The 15,530-nt window shown below is 38.6% G+C and overlaps 1 pseudogene; it reads left to right on the top strand.

The window, feature by feature from the left end:
• LOC103727392 overlaps positions 1 to 15,530 on the top strand; it is a 98,738-nt pseudogene that overhangs the window by 79,937 nt on the left and 3,271 nt on the right.

Raw genomic sequence — 15,530 nt, 5'->3', positions numbered from 1 at the left:
CTGTCTGGAAGAGCCTTTATCTATCCTGGCCAACAACTCGACTGAAGGTATCTATTGCCTGTCTGGCTTTGCTGTTTGTTGAATAACTTTTAGTTATATATATGTATGCTCTTATGATATTATGTTGGCCCCTTTAATCTTTGGTTATACTTCCCTTTTGGGTGTTTAAGGACATACAATTGGACCAGATAAACTGATTCATTTTTACTCTTGAGGTTGTTAGAGGATCTGTTCGTCAGGGGTCCCATGGGTTTGGCAGGAGCCCCTGGCTCCTTTCTTTTACCAGTTCCATCTATGTGAAGATAAGTCAAAGGTCCTGCTTGACCATTGTTGGCTTCTCTTGGAAGCATGGAGGAAATGATTCCTCGGTGTTGACCCTCCTCTTTATAGACTGGACACTGGTTCAAGTCCATCTGGTGGGGTCTCCTTGGCTTCCTTGATCAAGAGGTCAGATGACCCACCACCATTACAGGACATTTTGCGAGATGCTCATAGTCCCTGGGAACTAATCGACCTAGGAGGGCAAGGAGCAAAAAGTGTCCTTTGTATCCCTCTGACCCAATTAGTATAGATCTCAAGGTATGTCTGTTAAACATCCAAGAAGGTTAGTTCCACCATTCTGGCATTTTTAATTACTGTGTGTCCTGCAGATAAATCTTGGGTAATGACCAGTTGGTCTCAAATAAACCTTATCTAGAGATATATTTCTTGATCTGTTATGTATAATTTGTCAGTAGATTGTAGGAATAATATGGTTCCCTCTGGTATTCGTGACTAGCTAGGCATTGTTTCTCTCTTGTATCGTCTCCCCCCTCTATCATGGTTTTCCCACTTAAGGTGCCCCCACTACCCCCTCTTTTTTCCTTACTAATACCCTTGCTCCTATGATCCTACCTCTGTTGAACTGCTTCTTTCTCCTTGATTTTTTCTTTTTAATGAGAAAATAAGTCAAAACAGACTGGCCCAAATTATTTAACTTAAATTAAATTTAACTTAGATTAATGCTTAGGTGAAGTAATTTGGGCATCGAAGCTGCAAATGTTAAGAGGAAGGGTTCTTCTAGGTTAATTTTTTAATCACTTCATAAGACAGTCCCACTGTTGTAGCAGTTTAAATGACTTTCATTGTCTTAGGTTTTGTTCGTAAGAAGTCTGAGAACAGCTGACAGGAGTCCTCTGTTAAGGGCCTCTGGCTGAAATCCAACAATCAGGTCTAGCTACATCTTCATATGAGCCTAGGGATCCTCTTGAAATTCTGGAGTTTTTTGGCCAAATTCAGTTATTAACAGCTGTACTACTGAGGGTCTCAGCACACACAAGTGCTTTCATGCACAACCCATTGGCAGCTCACACCTTAGCAACTGGCTCTGTGTGCATGTGTGTGCATGTGTGTGTGTGTGTGTGTGTGTGTGTGTGTGTGTGTGTATGTACATGTGTGAGAATGGTTGCACTTGAGGGCATCTGTGTGTGGAGGCAGTTTGATGTCAGGTAACTTCCCCAACTGCACTGTACCTTATTTTTTATTTCATTATTCTCAGGGGTTGCGGGTGAGACAGGGTCTTCTTGTAGCCCCAGCTGACCTGGAACTCGCTATGTAGACAAGGTTGGCCTTGAGCTCACAGAGATCTGCCTGCCTCTGCCTCCTGAATGCTGGCATTAAAGGTACATACCACCATGCCTGATTCTGCTTTATTTTTTGAGACGATTTCTCCCTCAACCCAGGGCTCTGCTGATTTAACTAGACAGGCCTCCCAGGAAACCCCAAGGGTTTTCCTGTCTCTGGCTTCTTCCCAGTGCTAGGATTATGCACACATGCACACATGACACATGGCTTTTTAAATGAGTCCTGAGGATCTGAACCCAGGTCCTCCTGCTTGTACAGCAAGAACTGTACCAGCTAACTCATCCACCCAATCCAGTAACTAACTTTTTTCTTTTATAAAAATTTCTTTATTCTTGAGAATTTCATACAGGTATACAATGAAATATGATCATATCTGCCCCCATTCCCCCTCCAACTCCTTGTGACCTACCCTAAATATCCCCCTCCCAACTTCAAGCCTTTTTTAAAATAATATTTTATTAATATTGACTCTTTGAGAATTTCAAACAATGTATTTTGAGACAGGGTCTCCCCCGAAGCCTTACCTGGCCTGGAACACACTGTACACCAGGCTGGCTTTGTTCTTACAGAAATCCACCTGTCTCTGCCATCCAAGTGCTAGGACTGGAGGCATGTACTACCAAGCCTATCTAGGAAATGACTTCTTTTAAGACCAACAGGAGATGGACTCACCCAGGAAAAGCCCAGTTCTTCTTTCAAGGGCTTTCACCGATTTTAACCCATACTCCACCTCCTCTTTATTTACAAATTTTTAAGTGAAGGACATTAACCAGAGATGCAAAATTATTTCGCTTTTGAAACATTCTGTTAACTACGAGTAACTCATAAGTCCTGTTCACATTCAAGGAAAGGTAATTTTTGCAAAGCCTTGTGTACTGAAGTTCAGAGAACTGAGAAGTCACTTCAGGATCTGTCTCATACACCTTCATGCCTTTATAAACATTCACCTCTTCAATATTTCTCTTCAGATCATATATGTGGATCAGCACATAAGAGCATCATCTGGGGCACATAACCCCTGCTTGTGAACCTCTGGCTAGAAATGTGATATAATAAAAGGACGTGGGAGGAGGAGTTGGAGAGATGGCTCTGTGGTTAAGAACACTTTCTGTTTTTCCAGAGGACCTGGGTTCCAGTCCCAGCACCCACATGGCAGACAACAACCATCTGTAACTCCAGTTCCAGGGGATCTGACACCACCTTCTAGCCTCTGCTGTCATTGCACATTCACGGTGCACTTACATACATGCAGGCAAAACACTCATACACATAAAATAAAATAAAAATAATAAAATATTTTTTAAAAAGAAATAGGATGCATCTCACAAGAGCCAATATAAAGAAAATGATGTTTTAATTCCTGTACTTGAAACTTGGCACTAAGCAAATACCAGACACAGTTTTATGAAGCTTGTCACACAGTGTAGACTGTTAGTTGAGCATCGTTCCAAACAGCAGAAGCTAGAAAGCCACTAGACTCAATGCTATGCAGATCCTAAAATAGTAATGGTAGAAAACACTTTGAGCCATCTATCTACTGAAGAAATAGCGAGTGAGTCGTCTTCTCTAAATGATTTTTTTTGGCAGAGTCTTTTGGGAGAGCAGTTGGGAAACACTGGTTGATTTGAGACTAGAATGCATATGTTGAGTCATATGAAGCTCATATTGCTGCATTTTCACAATATTTACATCTCTAGTTTGACAAATGAGAAGCCCTACAGGGCTATGCATTGGCTCAGTGTATGTTTATGACTTCAGCTTAAGCTAATGTACAAAAGACCGTGTTTTCATAATCATGGAAGCTCATTCAGTGTCAAATCTCCTCTCTCATTTAAACTGTGCAGCAAGAGTCATCCCGGGCTGGCTCCATCCCCAGATCTAACAATATTGAGTTCGCAATGACTATGTGACATGTGCAACAAAAGTCCAGCCATCCCTATAGACCCAAAATACTGTTTTCTCCATATGATGCCATTTCTTTGTTTTGATAAATGCATGTAACAGGGTCATCAGAAAGTCTCCTGACTAACATTACAGAGTAAGTATAGGGAGAGCTGGCCTTCATAAGAATTAGGTCAATTATTTGGGAAATGCATGAATCAGTGGTATTCAAGTAAATACAAGGAAAACATTGCAGGCTGGAAGAGTTGCTGAGTCACTCGACACTACCTGCTGGTCTGGAATCCACTGATAAGCTTGAATGTTTCTATCTGTCCAGCCTCACATTCCTGTTGCATTGCACCAAGAGTAGTCTAATCTCCATCCTGATGATTTTAAGTCACAAACATTCATTTTGCAGCATTAAGAGGATACTGGACTCAATTACCATGTAGGCTCTGTTAAATCTAATTTAGAAGCTTGAAATTACGTCTTATTCCGATCTCACCATTTTAGGCCCTCTAGATCTACCTAAAGCCTTGTCCAGAAGAATTCTCTTATTGCGGAAGTAATAGGCTTATAAGCCTTTGGAAGAAATTTTGCCATAGGGTGTCACTACTGTGACTTTCTTGTTCTGAAAAATGCTATCTTTATGCCTTCACCATTCCTGAAACACTGTTCTCACAAATCGCACTGGCCATCATTCACTTTTATTAGGAAACTGAAATGCTCTGTTAATGTCCACGCATAATAGGAAATAACTCCCTTTCCCTACCTAAACTTCAATGAATGAGTCAACCCCAAGATTTTAAGCCTGTGCCTGTCTCATTATGCCACAGTGTCGATGATTTTAGGGTTAATTTTCCTGCAAAATCTTCTCTGGTGTGTAGTTTCATTATCATAAATGTCTGGCTAGAGGCTTTGATCATGGTTAAAATGCAAATACTGCAGGAGAAGAAACACTGCATTCCTATAATGCTATGTTAAATGCTTTGTAGGAGCACAGATGTGTTTCTGGAAGCAAGTAAGGGGAGACAGAATTAATACATGTGATACAGGATGAGAAAGTATTTATTATAAAATTGTTATTCTCAAATTTATTTACAGATGCACTTTACAAATGCAAGAAAATGGTACTCATTGTAATCATTGATACTGACATCAAACCAAGTAGATAAATTAAGTCCATTCTGTTAGAAAACTGCTAAACAGTGGGAAGAACTACAATCAAATAGTGGTGTGCCCATTTATCAAATGGATACCTGAAATCATGTTAGTTTGATTTCCTTTCGGATCAAATATTTAGAAAATATATCACATAAAAAAAATTCCAGAGAGAGAAAGTAAAACAGAAATATTAGCAATAGAGATAGAATTCCTATGTCATTACCTCATTAAAGTATCATCCCGGAGTTGAATACTCTAGAGTAGTTTTCTGAAACCCTATATATACCCAATCAAATTTCTATTTGTAATAACTGTGGCCTGTTATAGGTATATTCTTCATAGCTATAGAGAAAACTTATAACGCTATGTAAAATATTGAAACAATCTATACCCTTTCTTAAAGATTTACTTATTTACACGTATGCATATTTCCCTGCAACGATGCATATGAACCATGTTCATGCCTTGTGCAGGTGGAGGCCAGAAGAGGGCACTAGATCCACTAGAATTAGAGTTACAGACGGTTATCACAGGCCATCTGAATGTTGGGAACCCAGGTCCTCTGAAAGAGAAGCAAATGCTCTTAATCACTGAGCTGGGTCTCCGGCCCACTCAGGTCGTTGTTGTTGTTGTTGTTGTTGTTTTGCTTTGTCTTGTTTTGAGATACAACACTGGCTAGTTTAGAACTTGCTATATAGACCAAGTTGACCTTGAATTTAAGTGACCCGTCTGTCTCAACCTTAAGTGGCATGATTACAGATTTAGGTACCACATCTGGTAAGCATATAGTCTTTTATGTATGTTCTAAAATAAGAAATACCATCAGAAATAAGAAAGAGCTAAAGAAAATTATTCCAGAGAGCTATGAAGAATTTTGGAGTAGGGATTTGCCCTGGGTGGGAGTTTTAGAATCCCTTTAATATAAGGAACAGGAGTTAAAGCCCAGAGCCCAAGCAAGATAGAAGATCCAGGTAAATAGCTCCACAAGCCATAAAGAATTGTGTTCATTAGTCAATGACTACAGCTACACTAAAGATTATAATGTGTATCAATAGCACCAGATAAAGCACTTATCAAATATTGATTGCCATGGGAAAAAATTGGTCAAGATAGAATCAATTTACTTAGGGTCCAAAGCTTCTCTGCAAGATCAGATGCTCAAAAGAATTGAAGACATTGGGAGAGGGGGGTCAAATGTTCCTGTACATGTGTGTGTGTGTGTGTGTGTGTGTGTGTGTGTGTGTGTGTGTGCAAGCATGCATGCCACAATGCATGTGTGGAGGGCAAAAGAAAACTTTGTGGAGCTGGTTCTCTCTATCCACATGGGTTCTGGGGATCAAACGTAGGTCTCCAGGCTTTGCAAAGTGCCTCTACCCACTAAGACATGTCACATGCAAAAAGTCAACTTTTTGCAAAGGAAAATGATTTATGCTATTTGTTGTTGGTCTTTTATGAGTTAAGAGTTAATCTTCATACTGCCTAATTGTTACAGTGCAAATGCTGACTTTGAAGTAACTGAAAATTTAACGTCAGTGAATAGAGTAAAACAAGTATGAATGTTTGAAAGAAGTTGAGAAAATACTTATTCTATAAAAACTAAGGTGGAAACTATTAAGATATTTTACAATTTATCCTGCTAAACATAATTTGAAGTGTACTTAGTTAAACAAACATTAAAACTTTGAAACTTTTAGGGCTGAAGAGAAGGCTCAGTGGTTAAGAGCTCTGGCTGCTCTTGCAGAGGACCCAGGTTTGAATCCCAGAACATGGCAGCTAACAACCAAACATAACTCCAATTCTAGGGGATCCAATGCCCTCTTCTGAACTCCATGAGCATTGCATGACATAGATACACTTACATTCATCCAGGCGATATACACATACACTTAAAATAAAAATAATAAATAAAATATTTTTAAACTATGAAACTTTTAAGGTGTTTAAAGTATCTAGTTATTTGTTGTACTATTCAGCATAAGTACTTGAAAGAAAAATTTGAATTTCCCTTTGTTTCTGACCAGGGTGATTCTAGTAGGATTGATAACTTTTATGAACTAAACCACTATCCGTTGTATGAGCCTTGTCCTGTACAGACGCTCAGTATCCTGACATGCCTGATCACTGAGCAATGTAGGCGGTTTAAATGTTTATTGAAACTATTTTTAGTTCCGTAAAAGAATAAAATTTTTCTAGATGAGAAGAATTGTCCTCATGGACTGTTATTGAACACTGAATGGCATCAGAAATTAGCTTTGCTGCTAAGACAGACACTTATTTTTTACTGAATTCAGCCTAAATTTTCTAAATGAAATAACACATGGGAAGCATCATGGCAAAGTCATTTTAATGACGACAGATGCTGCTGGAGCATTGTGTAATGTTAAACTGCCTCATACCCTTCTCTGCCTTAAACACTTACACACTTCTCACACAGCCAAACTTTCAGAACGTTTGGGGTTCTTAACTCCATGAAAAGTAGCAGTGAGTCTTATTTCATGACATCAAACTGAAGTTCCAACAGTGTTTTGGAAACCCCAATGCAAATTCAAAGGAACTATCTCTATTTCAATATGAACTTTACTGTGCAGTGGAAGAAATTCCACATAGCTTTCAATCATAAAATGATTCATCTGCAGTAAAATGATACATAAAAGACAAGAAGCAATTATATCATGCAAGAGTAATATATAAATGCCTAACAAGTATTGAATGTGTCCAATGAAAATCAAATGCTCACAGATTTACATCAGCATTTGGCAGCTATTTGTGTAGAAACTTTCAAAGATGAAATGCAGAAAATTGTGTTACAGTATAGCAACTAGATTTATGATAGTAGTGTTTCTACTATCTATGACAGTCAAATAATCTAAATATTACCTCTCCTAAATAAAATGAGAATAAAGCTCTGTTATTTTCAATGCTAAAACTGTATTGCATAAAGTATATGCAATTATCTTGTTTTGAAATTTCTCATTGCTAAAATACTGCTTTTTCTAAGTTTCTTTGTAGCCTTGCATTTTCTGACTTCCTTGGTTTTGCCTCTTAACCCGCAATGCTCACATATTTTTATTGTCTGGCTCCTTTTTAAATTTCTTTCTTATTTACTTATTTTTATTTTATGTGTATGAGTGTTTTGCCTACATGTATGTAAGGTGACTCATGTCATACAATGCCTCCAGAGCCCAGAAAATGACATCAGATCTCCTGGACCTAGAATTGCTAAGCACAGTTAGTTGCCATGTGGGTGTTAAGAATCAAAACTAGGTCCTCTGTAAGAGCAGCCAGTGCTGTTAACTGATGAACCATCTCTCCAGCCCCTATTGTCTAAATCTTTAACATAAAAAGTCTGTTCATTCTTAAAGCAAATTATAAAATTAACCATACTCAGTATTGGTACATAGATATGTGGAATATGTTTAAATCCCCTTTTACAAATGTGTTCCATAAAATCATTTTGCTACATTTTCTCTACAAAGGAAGCATCAGCATGATATCAATATAATTGATAAACACGATCCCCCAATGGGATAATGAAATGGTTAAGGATTTTTCAGGAGTTTAATTGGCTAAGTTGGAAAGCTGTTATCATCCTAAAGCAAGATTAAGCATACTCCTATGCCAGTAAGGAAAATAAATCTATTTATTAATTTATATATTAAAAAAACAATCTATTTCATCAAGGCACATGGAACATGGATGTCATTGGCAATATTTTTTTTCATTAAATATACCATATCTGAAATAGTAGCTGAAGCTGTAGTTATCTTCTGATTAAGTTTGTTATGTTTCACTGTACTAAAAAGATTAACCTGTCTTCTACACAGACCAATTTGTCAGTTTAAAGGGCATAGAAAAGGATCATCAACATTATAAAAGGGCCAACATCTGTGAATGTAACTTTTTTTACCTGATACCTCTTTAGCTCTCTGATTCCCTCAGAGATCCAGCATTGCCTTTGCTTTATTTAGAGTTAATAATGAGAAATTCCAGACACTCTTCCAAGGCCATTCTCACCACAAGAGCAATGTGAGGGCTGGTGTTCCCGGAATGTACTTATTGATGTTATCAACAGTATAACTGATGAAACAACCACAAAAATGTTTCCCACATCTGATAGGTCCACTATGAGATACAGATTGGGCCAACACTCTATTTATACTAACAGGCCTTTATTTCTCCATGTGACCAGTAGTTCTCAATGACATTCTGAATCTTTATTGGGGAATGCAAAGAATCAAGAGTTATCTTGGTGTGTCACTTTACCTAACTGAATATCACTTTAGAAAAATAGCTGTAAGTCTTTATGATAATAAAAGACTTAGAAATATATGTCATAAGTCCTCCCCCACTTCAATAAACCTGGCCACTCTTCCATTGCAAAGGTAAGAGTCTGACTTGGATTTTAGTAATAGGAAGGATTCCCCAAGTCATGCTGTACCTTAGCTCTCCAATTAAAGAGATTTTCCTTATAAAATTAAAAACTTATCATATGGGCAGCATCTCCTAACTTTTTCTTCAAGTCTAAAGAACACTGATGATAACAGAACTCAAGGAAACTGGCCTTCCATCATTGTAACTCTTGGTGTTTCAGTGGCTGGAAAAGTCTGAGCCATCTCTTCCTTATAAAGATTCCTTCTGTGGGTGAACAATAATTTTTAGAATTCTCAGCTTCATTTAGTATAAGCTCCTGTGTAGTTCAGTTTTGGTTAACAAACTAAGCTACTTTTAGCTACTCAAGCACTGAGTTGTGCCTTTTTAGGGACTCCAGGTTAGTAATCTCACTGCATGTCCCTCTCTATGGTTATCAAGTAACACTAGCTTCTATTGTAACATCAACTCAGGTTTTAGTGATGTATTTTTTTAATTATTATGAAGACTTTGAATGTATAACTGGTCTTGCTCACTTTAAGGAATAGTGATACTATTCATTGGAAAACACAGTGAAGGACAGCAGGGATTGGAGATTAGAGTTAACTTCTACCACAAGATAATGAAACCATAATTTTAATGCATAGCCTTCAGGCTAGGCAGACAAGGCCATTAGGCAGACAAGAGGCATGGCATTTTCTGTTAAGGAAGGTTCTATGAAATTTTAGAGTTCATAGCACTTGGACATAACTGATGCCTCCAAGAGATCCTAGATTCATGTTAACGTTTTTTATACAGCAAACCCTAGCTACTATAAGAAATATATTAAGATTATAAAATTAATTTGTGTTTCAATTCAAGAAATGAATGATTTTGTACTCAGGGCAATTTACATAAATCCTGTGGATATAAAAGTTATTTTTAGTGCAGTTATAGAAATCCTGTATTGTAGCAGCATGATTACAATTTAAAACTTTAATTTTTTGTCCAGCAGACTTTGCAGCAACTATCTCATTTTATGCTTATTACATAACAACTATCATGCTATCTGTCTTAATATTTTAATGATTGATGTCATGGATTCATAACTGTAATTCTCTACTGGTAGCTTGTATCAATTGACTTTGAATCTAAATAGCTCAATTAATAAACTTCTAATCACCAACTACAGTTTTGTTACTTTTAATGGCTCTGGTGCCATTATGCTTTGAATCTGAAGTTTCTCCCATATGCTCATGATTTGAATGCCTGTTTGTAGCTGGTGGTGAGATTTTGAAGTCAAGAGAACATAGTACCTCACTGAGGACTGGCCTTTTCTGTTGTTTGAGAAGTTCATATATGAGTGCAATGCATTTTTTCATATCTACCCTTCCCTCCCCCTCCAATTCCTCCTTCCTGTCTCCCACATACCCCTCACAAATACATTCCTTCTTCTTCCTCTATTAAGCCAAATAAGAAGTAGTGTGGCCTGTATGTACATCGGTGCTGGGCTGACCACTGGGTCAGGGCAAACTATCACGTGACTCGTCCCTGAAAAATGACTTCCCCTCCCTCAGCAGAAATTGACTGCCTGTAGCTTTTCAACCAGGGGTGGGGCCTTGAGCTCGTTCAAAATTCTCATTGTAATATTGACTGGTGTGGTCTTGTGCTGGTCTTTTATAGGCATCATGGCTGTTGAGAGTTCGTGGGTACGATATCCCTATAATGTCCAGAAGACACTGTTTTGTAGCAGGCCTCCTGGTCCTCTGGCACTTACATTCTTTCTTCCCCCTCTTCCACAATGTTCTCTGAGTCTTGGGTATAGGGTTGTGCTATAGATGCCCCATTTAGGGATAGGCACTCCACAGTGACTTCTTCTCTGCACTTTTGCCAGTTGTGATTTTCTGCAATAACCTTCATGTGCTGCAAAAAGAAACTCGTCTGATGAAGGACGAGGGTTACACGAATCTATATGTATAAGGCTATTTAGAAGGCAATTGAAAACAATATCAAGCGGTAGCTGCTGCTCCTCTAGGGTCTATCAGCTCTCTAACCACTGGTTCTTGGCTAGGTTTACAGCACCAGGCACCACACACTTGGGTCACAGGACTTGGAGAAAACAGACTGGTGCTAAGCTGGAAACCACCTTCCTGAGGCTGGCTCTCATAGTGTCAGAAGGTGCTATGCAAACAAGGGAGAAATATTATCAACAGTTCTACTCAAATAGTAATCCTACTATCTACAATAACTGACCCACCAAGATATGCCTAACTGAGCAAGACTGGAACTAATATCTTGGAAGTAACCAATAGCTTCCTGATTGGACTTAAGACCCACTCAGTAAAGTCTGGCCTTTATTTCTTCAGTGGAGACTTGACCCCTGTTTCTTATCCTCCTTGATATGAACAGTCTCTACCACACACACACACACACACACACACACACACACACACACACCTATTATCATGAATTAAGCTTATCTGCCACACCTTCCCAACCATGCTGAGTGAAAACTCTCGGAAACTATTAACCAAGTAAGCCTCTCTTAAGTTCTTATTGTCAGGCAATGAAAACTTAATACAGTACCCAAGAATGTATTGGTTAGCTGCAGAAAACACTCTAGCTATTTAAAAAGCAAGGCATTTGATACAAAACATTTTGTGTTTGCAGAATTATTGGAAGGACTAAAAGTGTTCTCTATAGAGTATGTTCAGAACAATAAGGTAAAAGCAGCTTACCATGGGGACCTGCTTCTGCTGTAACAGACAACTTCTGTCTAGCTTCTGAACCAATTCCCCACAGCTTTGCTGTGTTTAAATGGATATCAGGATCTTCTACAGTCATTTTATCAGCAAATACTTATAATGTGTGGGCTACAGAGAAATTCTACTGAGGCTAAGGACATCATTTTATAGACAGAAGACAGAAGAAAGCATTGAGACTATACGTAATGACAATAAAATATGTGAAACTATTGTTAGGATAGAAAGGGAAGAGAATTGGATTGAATATAGTTTGGCAAAATGCCCCATTTTGTGGCAGAAATTTCTTACTCTGAGGATCTGGTTTACATGGCAGATCATTGAGTGATAAGCAGTTAAGCTGGGATGTTTATGTTGCTAAAATTCCTTGGGGTAGGGATATAAATAACATCCTCCCACTTGTCCCCTGGTCCCAAAGACAAATCAAGATATGATTTGGTCAGACTATACTCTGAGAAACCAATGAGTTTATTGGGCTTACTTAGAGAGCAAATGGGAAAGGGTTTGCTTATAGGACTGTGGGTGCTCCCCACCTAAGCCTAGAGGATGGCTTCCCCATAGTCATACAAAACGGTGAGAAAAAACCCTCCCCTAGTCTTCCCCAGCCTGTATACTCTAGTTCCTACCCCAGGTCATGCCCAATGATGTCCTAATTGTTATTCACTGGTTGAGAGGTATAGCTGCACTCTCAAGCAAGGGTCCTGTGATTCTCCTTGCCCCTCCTTTGCATGAAGATAGGCATGTACAGTTAACAAGCACATGGGTAATGATCTTAGATAAGTAGTTGCAGTTGGACTCAGGAAGATCTCGCTTGTCAGAGGGCAGTCCTGTATAATAGCTTATATCTCTTAAATTAATATAGAGCCCATTGTTTAATTTCATTGTGACGTTTCTTTTTAAATATGTATGAGCATGTATATTTGTTTTTATTTGTGGATATGGGCACATGAGTTGAGATGCCTGTGAATAAATGTCAGAAGAGATCATTAAATCCTTTTAAACTGGAGTTACAGGTGGTTGTGAGCTGCCTTTTGTGGGTGCTACGAACCTAACGGGTCCTTTGCAAGAGCAGCAAGTGCTTTTAACTGCTGACCCATTTTTCCAGTGCCAACATTTCTTTTTTCATAAAAATTGTAATCTTAGGTTAGATAAGATGGCAAGTAGATAAAAATTAAATTTTATTGTCTTTTGTTTTGCTTCTTTATAGCCATTTACCCAATCTCCCTTTTCTTTTATTTTTGAAAGACTTGTTTTTTGGAAATTATACACATGCATGTGTGTTTGTGTGTAGGTATGTGCATATATGAGTAAAGGTGCCTTTAAAGGCCAGAAGATGGTGTCAGATCTCCTGGAGTGGTTATGAGCTGTTAATGTGACTGCTGGGATCTGAGCTAGGGTTCTATTAACCACCACACCATCTCTCCAGCTCTATTTTTATTTTTAATTATGTGTATATATGTCTGGTATGGGTTTGTACACATGAGTGCAGTACCCACAGAAGCCAAAGGAGGACATTGGATCTCCTGGACATGCAAAAAGCAGTATACCCTCTTAGCTGATGAACCAGCTCTCCACTCCCTCTCCTTTCTTTTTATCACTAAGCAGAAAAATAGGTATTATACATAGAATCTGGGGCTCTAACACCTAAGTAAATAATTAACATAACTGCATAATTCTGACAAAAAGAATGACAGTCTAGTAGAAATATAAAACCCAGGGCTGGAGAGATGGCTCAGAAGTTAAGAGCACTGGCTGACACAAGTTCAATTCCCAGCGACCAGATGGTGAGTAACAACTGTAACTCAAGTTCTAGAGGATCCAATGCCCTCTTCTGAAATTGCAAGACATGGGCACACTTACATACAGGCAGGCAATATACTTCCATACATAAAATAATAAATTTTAAAATCTTTTAAAAGAAAACCCACAATTATTTTTACTGTGAAAGTTAAATCACTAGCCTGGGCCTCCTGCTCCTGAGTCTCAGGACAGAGGATCTTGAGTGGTCTTTGCTGTACTCACATTGGTTCATAAAGGTGGCTTCTTGTACTTGCTTTAAGCTACTTTCGAGGCATTACTCTGAAATCACTGCAGAGCTTTCTGGAGCCCAAGTCAGTCCTCACCACAGTAAGCATCACCCTCCCCCTCCACCAGCAAACTGATTCTGCTGAAGCAGTCACTATGTTTTTGCTTTGGGACATGCTGAAGTTACCATGATCCTTTTATATATGGAAGAGCATTTTATTTCTTAATATCAAAGAAAATGTTTACATATCTGCAATCACACAAGAAAGTGGGGGAATGCAGTAGCATGTTAATCTTTTGAGGAAGCAGGCTGAAGATGTCCACCTGGATAGGGCTGTTCCATCCCTGCAGCATCTAGGAATGGGGTAAATGACCTACAGTAGGTGATCCAGGCCATGGTAGACCATGTGTGATAGCAGATGTCTCTTGGCTGAAAGAATGAAAGACTCAAATATCTGCAGGGCTACATGTGAGAACACTAGCCACAGCTGGGGACACGAAAGCATTGTTCCAGAAGTTGTAAAATGGAGCAAGGCTGAATGAAGGTGGGAACTGCTCTAGGGGGAGTGTGGGAGCACAGAAGCTTTTATTTGGGTATCCTAAAGTTGGTATTCTAGAATTCACTGGTGGTCAACTTGAAACCAAGATTAGAGACAGAAAAGGGAAAGACAGTGTTATCCAAAGACTGCAAGCAGAATGGGCACTCAGACATTTTCCCTCAGACAGATGCTCTGTTGGAGGCCAGCAGGGCTGAGAAAGCAGGTGAGCATGTAGCTGTGGTGATGAGCACTGACAACAGGCGATTAAGGGAGGGTGCTAAAACATACTATGACCTCATCACATCCTACAGTGAATCATCCCTGCCATCCTCAATATAGAGGAAGATTAAGGAGGAAGACCATACTGTTCCTCTTAAGGTTAACTTTTATTCTAATTATAAAAGTAATAAATGTATGTGTGTGCCAGTATATATGTGTGTATGATCAAAACAATTTTCACAGGCACATACCTGAGAAAGCAGAAGTCTTTTAGCTCAATGAGAACAAAACTTAAAGTTGCTTTGTATGTAGATATTTGAGACCATAACTCTAAGCCTCATTGAAGGCAGAGTGTTGTTGATAAAAGAAATTGCTAAAACACAGATCAAATGTGTGATGTTTAAATCACATTCCAGAATGGAAAGCAAGAGGGCTTTTTAAAAGTTTTTTTTTATTTTTGAGACTTTCATATCTGCCTATTGTGTTTGTATTATTTCCATACTTCCCAGTCCCCCGCCAAGTCCTCCCATGTCCCCTAGCTACCTCTCAATTTCTTCTATTGTTCTTTATTACTGATACATATACATATATACATTTATATATATGTACACACACACACATATATATATATATGATAACCTGTGGGCACTTAGTGGTACTCATGTGTTTAGGGCTGACTATCTGGCATTAGATAACCTCCCAGGGAGCTAGTCCCTGAAGAAAACTAATTCTTCCTCCCTCAAGCATCCATTAATTGCCTGTAACTCTTTATTTTGAAGTGAGACCCATGGCATTCCCACACATACAAATTTGGCATGTCAATTAGTTTTGTCATTATGTAGCTCTCCTTAGACTACCATGCTATGGATATTTCAGTGGTACAGTTTCCCTATCATGTCTAGAATGCGTTAACTATCAGCAAGGATATTGTCTCTCTGGCTTTTACATTCTTAGCAAGTTTTTTTTTTTT

This window comes from Nannospalax galili, unplaced genomic scaffold (assembly GCF_000622305.1).
Source record: "Nannospalax galili isolate Female #2095 unplaced genomic scaffold, S.galili_v1.0 scaffold329, whole genome shotgun sequence".
Lineage (NCBI taxonomy): Eukaryota > Metazoa > Chordata > Mammalia > Rodentia > Spalacidae > Nannospalax > Nannospalax galili.
Note: the sequence above shows the minus strand (reverse complement) of the source record. Positions and strands in the feature narration are given on the sequence as shown.